Genomic DNA, 11751 nt, shown 5'->3' on the forward strand with positions numbered 1-11751 from the left:
TTTGTAATAATAATTTTTCTTTTTTTCTTTTTTCTTTTTTTTAATATTCTTTTTTATGTGTCTATTCATTCTTTTTAGACCAATGGGGTTTTTCTTCACAGTTGCAGATAAAGATTAGGCTACACTAATATTATAGTATTATACTATTGTAGTATAATGACTCGTCATAATTCTTTTTATAAAAACATTTATCATAAATGATGTGGCCTAGCTGCATCCGCTCGGCGCTCCATCAAGACGTCACCGTCACTTTCGTACCAACCGTGCCCTTATTGGATTATATATGTTGACGAAACTGACGAGTTATATTCATTAAAGAAAGTTGATTTAATTAAAAAACAAATACTCATTTAATCAGAGTAATCACTTTATTCAAATTGAGGATTTAGTTTGAGGATATTAAAAAAAATAAATAAAAAAATAAGCTAAATACATTTACTTTTAGATTTTTTTTTTGTAAATTAAAAACGAAGGTTAGAAAAACCCTGACGAAGTTCGAAGCCCAAAAACAGGCTTCGGGGGAAACGGGCTCTAATGTGGAATTTGGAAGAGACTCCATTGCGTCCGTTCCTGCACGTGGAAAACTGATCCACGTGTTGAGAAAACACGATCTCATCATGACTCCTCTTCTCCATCTCGTCCAGTTGCAGTCCCACGTCCAGACGGACTACTCGGGGATCTCCGCCCGGATCCAGTCGTCTCCGACACACAGTCTCTACGTCTTCGTCAGGAACTTCGTGTGCCGCATCGGGGAGGACTCTGAGCTCTTCATGTCCCTCTACGACCCCGTCAAGCAGAGCATCATCAGGTCGTCTCCTCCTCTCTCCTCTCCTCCTCCTCACCTCCTCCTCTCTCCGGTCCTCACCTCCTCCTCTCTCTCCTCTCCTCCTCCTCTCTTCTCTCCTCACCTCCTCTCTCCTCACCTCCTCCTCTCTCCTCTCCTCTCACCTCCTTTCTCCTCTCCTCCTCCTCTCTCCTCTCCTCACCTCCTCTCTCCTCACCTCCTCCTCTCTCCTCTCCTCCTCCTCACCTCCTCCTCTCTCCGTCCTCACCTCCTCCTCTCTCCGGTCCCTCACCTCCTCTCCTCTCCTCCTCCTCTCTCCTCTCCTCACCTCTCCTTTCTCCTCCTCTCCTCTCTCCTCTCCTCAACCTCCTCTCTCCTCACCTCCTCCTCTCTCCTCTCCTCCTCCTCACCTCCTCCTCTCTCCGGTCCTCACCTCCTCCTCTCTCCGGTCCTCACCTCCTCTCCTCACCTCTCCCATCCTCTGTCCTCTCCTCTCCTCACCTCCTCACCTCACCTCCTCTCTCCTCCTCTCCTCTCCTCCTCTCTCCTCTCCTCTCTTCTCTCCTCACCTCCTCCTCTCTCCTCTCTCCTCCTCTCACCTCCTCTCTCCTCTCCTCACCTCCTCTCTCCTCTCCTCACCTCCTCCTCTCTCCTCTCCTCACCTCCTCTCTCCTCACCTCCTCTCCTCTCCTCTCCTCACCTCCTCACCTCCTCTCTTCCTCTCCTCTCCACTCCTCTCCTCTCCTCCTCTCTCCTCTCCTCTCCTCACCTCCTCTCTCCTCACCTCCTCCTCTCTCCTCTCCTCACCTCCTCACCTCCTCTCTCCTCTCCTCTCCTCTCCTCTCCTCTCCTCTCCTCTCCTCTCCTCTCCTCTCCTCTCCTCTCCGTCTCCTCTCCTCTCCTCTCCTCTCCTCACCTCCCCTCCCCTCTCCTGTCCTCACCTCCTCTCTCCTCTCTCCTGTCCTCACCTCCTCTCTCCTCACCTCCTCTCTCCTGTCCTCACCTCCTCTCTCCTCACCTCCTCCTCTCTCCTCTCCTCTCCTCTCCTCTCTCTCCTCTCCTCTCCTCTCCTCTCCTCACTCCTTTCTCCTCACCTCCTCCTCTCTCCTCTCCTCTCCTCTCCTCTCCTCTCCTCACCTCCTCTCTCCTCTCCTCACCTCACCTCCTCTCTCCTCACCTCCTCTCCTCTCCGCACCTCCTCTCTCCTCACCTCCTCTCTCCTCTCCTCACCTCCTCTCTCCTCACCTCCTCACCTCCTCTCTCCTCTCCTCACCTCCTCTCTCCTCTCCTCACCTCCTTTCTCCTCACCTCACCTCCTCTCTCCTCACCTCCTCTCTCCTCTCCTCTCTCCTCTCCTCACCTCCTCTCTCCTCACCTCACCTCCTCTCTCCTCACCTCCTCTCTCCTCTCCTCTCTCCTCTCCTCACCTCCTCTCTCCTCACCTCACCTCCTCTCTCCTCACCTCCTCTCTCCTCTCCTCTCTCCTCTCCTCACCTCCTCTCTCCTCACCTCTCCTCCCCTCCTCTCTCTGTGATGCATCACAGCCGTGGCAATATTCCTGATATTCCACTGGTTCTTGTGTATTATTGCTTAATCAGACTAGATTAGACTAGATTATATTAGATTATATTAGATTAGTTTAGATTAGTTTAGATTAATTTAGAATAATTTAGATTAGACTAGATTATTAGATTAGTTTAGATTAATTTAGATTAGATTATATTAGATTGGACTAGATTAGACTAGATTATATTAGATTAATTTAGATTAATTTAAGACTAGATTATATTAGATTAGTTTAGATTAATTTAGATTAGATTAGATTATATTAGATTGGACTAGATTAGACTAGATTATATTAGATTCATTTAGAATAGATTTGATTATATTAGATTATACTAGATTATATTAGATAAATTTAGATTAGATTAGATTACTGTTTATGTTTGTTTATGTTTATATTAAAGGATCCCCATTAGAGACTCATGAAAGAGCCTCTAGTGTCCAGACACAACACACACAACAGACACAACACACACAACAGACACAACACACACAACAGACACAACACACACAACAGACACAACACACACAACACACACAACACACACAACACACACAACAGACACAACACACACAACAGACACAACACACACAACAGACACAACACACACAACACACACAACACACACAACAGACACAACAGACACAACACACACACACAACACACAACACACACACCACACACACCACACACAACACACACACAACACACACAACAGATCAATGTAGCTGCAGCCTTAGATTCAAGATTCAAGATTCAAGAGTTTTAATTGTCACGGCATACAGGTATACAATGAAATGCGGCTGGTCTTGCCCGCGACGATGTGCAATACAGTGGTACAACATATAATAGAATCCAATAAAAATACAGTGGTACAACATATTAATAGAATCCAATAAACAGTGCAATAAACAGGTACATGGTGTGCCATCTCGGTATCTGTACATTAGTATTTACAGAGCATATAGGACATGCTAGTTAGCTTTAGTAGTGCAATACACTGTTCCTGATGTTATACTACTTTAAGTGGCCTTTCCTCTGGCCATAAGTGTGCGTGTGTGCGTCATGAGTGTTAAAGTGGCTGCTAGTGTGTGAGCGTGCTCAGCGTGCGTGTCGTGTATGTACTTGGTGTGTGGATAGTTCAGTTTCTGTGTCTCTCTCGATGTTCATTGTTCAAGGCTCTGATGGCCTGGGGGAAGAAGCTTAGCCTAAGCCTCTCCGTCTTAGTCTCTAGAATTCGCAGGCGTCTCTGCCTGACCTCAGCAGCTGAACAGGCTGTTATTGGGGTGGTGGGGGTCTTTCATTATCCTGCAGGCTCTGGATTTGCACCTCTTGTTGTATAGAGCCTGCAGGGGAGGTAGCGCAATACCCGTGGTACGCTCGGCTGAGCGCACCACTCTCTGTAGGGCCTTCTTGTCCTGTGCCGTGCTGTTCCCATACCAGGCAGTGATGTTTCCGGTCAAGATGCTCTCTACAGCTCCTGAGTAGAAGGACTGGAGTATCTTCCCCGATACTCTGAACTTCCTTAACTGTCTCAGGTGGTAGAGTTAGTTTAATATTTCTCATTTCTTAAACTGTTACTGAAAAATATAGTCTATTTTTTAGTGGGTACCTTTTTCTTTTACCTCTCAAGTGACCACCCTGAAGCTAAAGTAGGTAACCAGATCATCTGCATACATCAATAATTTTACATTGGTATCGTGCAAAGTCAGACCGGGTGCAGTAGAAAGTTCTAATAACTTTGCTAATTCATTTATATATATTAAACAACGTTGGGCTTAAATTGCACCCCTGGCGGACTCCGCGATCCTGGGTGAAGAAATGTGTTCTTTTATTGCCAATTCTAACAGCACATCTGTTTTTTGTGTACATGGATTTGATCAAGTCATATGTATTTCCTCCAACACCACTTTCTAGAATCTTGAAGAAGAGACCTTTGTGCCAAATTGAATCAAAAGCTTTTTCAAAATCGACAAAGCAGGAATATATTTTGTTTTTGACCTGTTTCACGTGAATGTCAATTAGGGTTTTAAGAGTGTATATATGGTCAGAGGTACGATCATTTGGTAAGAATCCAATTTGGCTTTTACTTATAACACTGTGTTCCGTAAGGAATTCTATGCGTCTGGTGTTGATGATACTACATAGAAGTTTGCCCAAATTACTTGTCACACAGATACCTCTATAGTTTTTTGGGTCATATTTATCTCCACTCTTGAATATTGGGGTCTCTCTCTCTCTCTCTCTCTCTCTCTCGCTCTCTCTCTCTCTCCTCTCTCTCTCTCTCTCTCTCTCTCTCTCTCTTCTCTCTCTCTCTCTCTCTCTCTCTCTCTCTCTCTCTCTCTATATATATATTTCTCTATCTCTCTGTCTCTCTTTATCTTTCTCCTCTCTCTCTCTCTGTCCCCCCTCTACCTCTCTCTGTCTCTCTCTCTCCCTCTTCCTCTTTTTCTTTCTTTCTGCTCTATCTTTGCCGGGCAGGTCAACTCACTCTTACTGTAGCTCTATCTCTGCCGGGCAGGTCAACTCACTCTTACTGTAGCTCTATCTCTGCCGGGCAGGTCAACTCACTCTTACTGTAGCTCTATCTCTGCCGGGCAGGTCAACTCACTCTTACTGTAGCTCTATCTCTGCCGGGCAGGTCAACTCACTCTTACTGTAGCTCTATCTCTGCCGGACAGGTCAACTCACTCTTACTGTAGCTCTATCTCTGCCGGGCAGGTCAACTCACTCTTACTGTAGCTCTATCTCTGCCGGACAGGTCAACTCACTCTTACTGTAGCTCTATCTCTGCCGGGCAGGTCAACTCACTCTTACTGTAGCTCTATCTCTGCCGGGCAGGTCAACTCACTCTTACTGTAGCTCTATCTCTGCCGGACAGGTCAACTCACTCTTACTGTAGCTCTATCTCTGCTGGACAGGTCAACTCACTCTTACTGTAGCTCTATCTCTGCTGGACAGGTCAACTCACTCTTACTGTAGCTCTATCTCTGCCGGGCAGGTCAACTCACTCTTACTGTAGCTCTATCTTTGCCGGGCAGGTCAACTCACTCTTACTGTAGCTCTATCTCTGCTGGACAGGTCAACTCACTCTTACTGTAGCTCTATCTCTGCCGGGCAGGTAAATTCACTCTTACTGTAGCTCTATCTCTGCCGGACAGGTCAACTCACGCTCGCTACAGTAATGAGCTAAAGAGAAAAAAGGTTGCCTACTTTAGCTTCAGGATGGTCACTTGAGCGAGTCAGACAGGGTCCATAGTTCCAGCCCAGCAGCGTTGTGATGTAACAGACACAACAGACACAACACAACACAACAGACACAACACAACACAACAGACACAACACAACACACACAACATGGTGGTAGAGCCAGCTGATTATCTCAAGAGAAGACCACCTCACCTGAGCATACAGGAGACAAAGGGTGTCTGTCACCAGCAGTGGTGGAAAGTAAGTATTTTTACTCAAGTACTGTACTTAAGTACAATTTCGAGCTACTTGTACTTAAGAATAGAATAGAATAGAATAGAATAGAAATACTTTTATCATCCAGAGGGAAATTTGGCACTACAAATCGCTCACAGTAAACATTTAGGTAGACAAAAATCATGAATAAAAATAACAAAAAATTGCCTAAGAATAAAGAATAAAATAAGCCTAAAAATAAAATAATAATAATAATAAAATAAAATACGGTCTGGGATTTCCTATGTAATGTATGTACATTCTAATATAAATATACAGTAAAAATACAGATATCTACATTAAGTGTACTGTAAGTGTAATATTGACAATGTTGTTTTAAAAGTAAAACAATTTACGTGAGTATTTAAATTTTAGGGAACTTTATACTTTTACTCCACTACATTTCTAAGGAAATATATTACTTTTTACTCCACTACATTTATCTGAACCCATCAGTTACTAGTTACCTTGAAGAAAAAGATTTTGCATAGCATGGCAAAAATTTATGAAGATTATATGCTTTTCACATTTGAAGCCTAGAAAACACACTTGCATAGAAAACATGGCAAACATTTATGAAGATTATAGGCTTTTCACATTTGAAGCCTGTCGATTTCAAGAGGATGTAATCAGAGCAGCATAACTGGACCACGTATCACTTTCACATAACCTTTAATCAGAGCAGCATAACTGGACCACGTACCACTTTAACATAACCTTTAATCAGAGCAGCATAACTGGACCACATACCACTTTAACATAACCTTTAATCAGAGCAGCATAAGGTTATCATATAACCATAGTTATATGAGTATAGCGAGCACTCTGCGCTCTAGTGGAACATATCCCATATCCAGTCTAATACTGAATACATTTCTTCACATGTACACACCCATCTGCCTGGCCACACCCCCATCCGCTCCTCTACATAAGCGGGATGTGGCCATACTAAAAGCTCCTTCCCACGTCTTTCACCACCGAAGGCGAAGACCACGGGGTCCTCAGTGAGTCAGCGCAGAGCGCTCGCTATACTCATATAACTATGGTTATAGGATAACCGTATGTTATATATCGTATAGCTTACGCTCTACGCTCTAGTGGAACACAGGAGTTGAGCAGAGCGGAAGCTTGACAAATGTACCCGCTGAGGCCCCCCACAACCATCAGAACCGGGGAGGACCCGAGCCCCCGGACCCCCCTAGTGGAGGACGGGAGGGAATTGGATCCGACTGTGCGAAGAGGGTTTAGCAACTCAAACGCACAGGGTGAGCAGATCGTGGGACTTACCTTCCCACAGAAGAACCCACGACTACACAGGCGCGCAACCCACATGCCACTAGGGAACGAACAGGAAGAAAAAAAAACCTGTTACAATCCTTAATATCATGGGGTCAAGGTCAAGAACCCAACCCCGTGGCAAGGCCGTAGCAGCGGAGCGCGAAGGAGGACCCAGCCCCAGGAAGGGTCAGGACCCCCCGGAAAAAGGGGGCCTGGTGAGGCCAACGACGCCACAGCATCGAGACCCCACCAGGCGGTCACTAGTGACACCACCCCCCACATCACCAGCGTATCGGACAAAGAGGTTGATCCCTCAATCCAGGCAACATGTCAAAAGGACTCGACCTGTGCCTGGAGCACTGCGGACTAGACAGGCAACTAAGGGGTCTGCTGAAAACAGCACCCCGGCGGAAGGGGCGTTCGGTATGCTGTGCACCATGTCGCACTGTCGCAGCCTCCACAAAAAAAACGGATCCTCTAGAGGGGCCTAGGCAGAGAAGGCTGACACGATTGGCAGACGTCATGAAGGGTGCGGGGGCACACTCGCAGGCAGACGGGGTCAAGCCCGGCCTAACCCGAGAGTCGACTCCGCTACCAACACACCTGGAAAGCAACCACCACCTAACAGGAGGCGGTTGTTCCTATAACCCCCCCCAAGAAAAAACTCCAAAACACAACTGCGGGTATACACCGGCTATACAGCAGTACAAGTGTTTCAGTTCTCAAGAAGGGGTTAACCCAGGACAACAGGTCGACGAGAACGAGTCTGGACCTGGGCCCGGCGGACCGGGACGTACACAGGGATGCCAGAGGGGTACAAGAACCACCTCGACAGCCCCCTCCCAGCTCCGCCAAGCAGGAGAAGAGAGGTGCGAAAAAAGAATGGAGAAGGACCACGCTCATTTAGCACAGCGCAAGGTACAACACAACTATTTCGGCACTAAACTCGAGTGGTGTATACAGACACTTGTCGGTGGTGAAAATAAGGAAGGAGCTGTTAGTATGGCCACATCCCCGCTTATGTAGAGGAGCGGATGGGGTAGTGGCCAGGTGGATGGGTGTGTGAACAAATGTATTAAGTATTAGACTGGATATGGGATATGTTCCACTAGAGCGCAGAGCGTAAGCTATACGATATATAACTGGACCACATACCACTTTAACATAACCTTTAATCAGAGCAGCATAACTGGACCACGTACCACTTTAACATACCTTTTAGAGGTCAATGGATCGAGGACAAACATCATGTAGAATGCATAGGCTACTTTTACTTTTACCAGAGTACTCATTTATAGTATTCATAGTATTTCTACTTTTACTTAATTAAGTAAAGGAACTGTGTACTTCTTCCGCCACCGTTGAAGAGTATTAGCGGCAGCATGTCTATAAATCACCGTCATCCAGAACTGATGAGAAAACGGCTTCAACGACTCCGCTTCTGTAACGGAAGCCAAGTTTCTGTCGCAGCTGGTTGGCAAGGTTGTCTATATGGTATTTAAATGTGCATTTTTCATCGAGCCCAGATGCCAAGTTATTTATACCCAGTGCTTCCCTCAGCTCTCCTGAAGGCCCTAGAAGCATGCGGGTGAATGTCAAGTGCTTTTTTACCTCTGAGTCTACATCTTAATGCAGTCTTCAGGCTTCAATCAGGTCCCTCGAGCAACACAGTGGGGACAGCTGTTGATGTCTGCGCTCATTTAATTGAATTTCAAACCTTTATTTATACTTGCGAGACACTGAGGTTTCCCTCATTTACAGTGACGATGAGTTACATACAGAAAACACATACATAATAAGATATATAGACAGACAGACAGACAGACAGACAGACAGACAGACAGACAGACAGACAGACAGACAGACAGACAGACAGACAGACAGACAGACAGACAGACAGACAGACAGACAGACAGACAGACAGACAGACAGACAGACAGACAGACAGACAGACAGACAGAAGACGGACGGACGGACGGACGGACGGACGGACGGACGGACGGACGGACGGACGGACGGACGGACGGACGGACGGACGGACGGACGGACGGACGGACGGACGGACGGACGGACAGACAGACAGACAGACAGACAGACAGACAGACAGACAGACAGACAGACAGACAGACAGACAGACAGACAGACAGACAGACAGACAGACAGACAGACAGACAGACAGACAGACAGACAGACAGACAGACAGACAGACAGACAGACAGACAGACAGACAGACAGACAGACAGACAGACAGACAGACAGACAGACAGACAGACAGACAGACAGACAGACAGACAGACAGACAGACAGACAGACAGACAGACAGACAGACAGACAGACAGACATCAACACAGCCACCGTGTACACACAAACACACAAAAAAGGCTAAATACAGGAAAAAGGCGCTAGGGAGCCAGACGGGAAAACCAGACAGATTAAATTTCAGATTATACACAATTTATTGTACTCTTTTATTACCATATCTAACTTACTGTATAGAAACTTGGGGAAACACATACAAAACTAATCTGAATCCTATTACTATCTTACAGAAAAAGGCAATAAGGGTTGTGAACAATGTTAGTTATCTCCATCCTACAAACAGTTTTTTTTAACTAAGGGCATTAAAGTTCCTCGACTTAGTTGACCTTAAAACAGCAGATAGTTTTTAAAGCTAGAAGTCATCAACATGTAACTTACAAATTTTGTTTAAAGAACGAGAGGTGACATATAATTTAAGGAGAACACTCAATTTGAAACAGCCTAGAGCTCGAACCACACTTAAAAGTATGTCTGTGTCAGTTAACCTGTTCCACCCGACGGGATCGGTACCGGTCCCAAAATGGCATCTGGTCATAAATCAATATTTAAGTTGCGATTTTAATATCAAACGTTTTCAAGTATTAACATCACTAACATGTCAGAAAATCATGTAGAATGTATATTATCATCAATACATTAGTTTAGCAATAGGTTAAAAGTGCCTTTAGATAGATTAAACTTTTCAATTTGATGAAGTCTAGTCGCGAGGGCGACCATTTTGGACATTTTTAACCGTGGGAATTGTATCCTTTTTGCGGCCATTTTGTAGAGGGGGTGCATAGCTGTCGATCAGCATTGGAATTTTTCCGAACTACACTTCCTGGAAGATTATATGGGGTTCAAGGTTCAGAGCTCTGTATGAATTATTTCAATAACTGTTATTATTTGGGATAATAAGCCACAAAAGGTTAAGTTTTTGACACATTTTAAAACAGTTAGTTTATCTTCCCTATTGTTAACATGTGGGAACAATTAGATCTGAAATAAGTTTCAAAACGATTGCACTGTGGGAGAAATTAAAAAGTACAGTAGATTTCATTATCTGTTCTTATGCATGCCTGGTGATACTAAATCCAAATTGAACTCGGGCATTTGAAAGATAATATATGTATATATATATATAAATGTGCGAATTGGCTATAATAAGGTAATTTATAAGCATCATATTCTATATTCTATAATAATATTTCAAATGGCATTGGTCCGGATGGGAGAATCCAGTACTGTATCTACAGAACCTTCGGTTTAATCATCTTCCCTTTATTCATTTCCTTAATTTTTACACATGATCTCAAGAGGGTACTGAACGAGATCAGTGGACGTTTTTTTAAGTTTGGTCATTATTATCATGGTGTTATTCACTGTCAAAGATGCAAAGAAAAATCATAATTCATATTCTCCTTTGTTTCATCACAATTTTCTTTAATTTTTTTTTATTTAACCTTTATTTAACCAGGACGTCCCATTGAGATACAAGATCTCTTTTGCAAGGGAGACCTGGCCAAGATGACAGCAATAACACCCGCAAACATCAGACAGCAATAAAATGTGCGGTACATCACACAAGAACATAATAAAAGTGCATGTACACAATACACAATACATCACACGTAAACATAAAAACACAAAACAGAACAGTCTACATAACAGTAAAAGTGTACGACAGTAAAATACAGGGCAATACAGTAACTCTGCAGTAACTCTGTGAATACATTCCCTGAGGTCCATAGATGTCCTTAGATACCAAGAATATGCAAATGAACCCTTGTAGAAGTGGAGCAATATTCCATTTACCTAGGTATATATTTCAGGCGAAAATATTCCACGGGTGGAACAGGTTAAAAGAGTGAAACTCTGGAACAATATACCTGATGAAATAAAAAACAGTTTAAAAAGATGTTTAAAAACAGGGTTCTAGAATCCTATAGTCAAATTTAACCTACAATACCATGAATTTCGGGTATTGCAGATTAAGTTTTGATTTTCCTATGTAGGCTTATGTTCTTTTCGGGGACGGTTTTTGTTGATTGTTGATTTTTTTGTTTGTTTGTTTGTTTGTTTTATCTTGCAACCTTTAACTTTTTTAGTTCTTTTCTGGATGGGTTTTTGTTGATTTTTGATTGTTGATTTTTTTGTTTGTTTGTTATATTTTGAAAACTTTAACTTTTTTGAATTTGTTTTTGAATTAGGGGTAGGTTGCTCCTCTTCATCATCATCATCATCTTCATCCTCCTCCTCTTCATCCTCCTCTTCATCCTCCTCCTCGTCATCCTCCTCTTCATCCTCCTCCTCCTCTTCATCATCATCTTCATCATCCTCTTCTTCATCATCCTCATCTTCA

At 44.0% G+C, this 11751-nt stretch overlaps 1 long non-coding RNA gene across 1 annotated transcript in view; it reads left to right on the plus strand.

Moving 5' to 3' along the window:
• Positions 1 to 673: 673 nt before the first annotated feature.
• LOC311248278 overlaps positions 674 to 11751 on the plus strand; it is a 16105-nt gene continuing 5027 nt past the window's right edge. Inside the window, exon 1 of the long non-coding RNA XR_014620937.1 lies at positions 674 to 808. This is a non-coding gene — a long non-coding RNA (uncharacterized lncRNA). The remainder of the gene's footprint in view (positions 809 to 11751) is intronic.

This window comes from Notolepis coatsorum (genome assembly GCF_963971535.1).
Source record: "Notolepis coatsorum genome assembly, contig: SCAFFOLD_2138, whole genome shotgun sequence".
Classification (NCBI taxonomy): Eukaryota; Metazoa; Chordata; class Actinopteri; order Aulopiformes; family Paralepididae; genus Notolepis; species Notolepis coatsorum.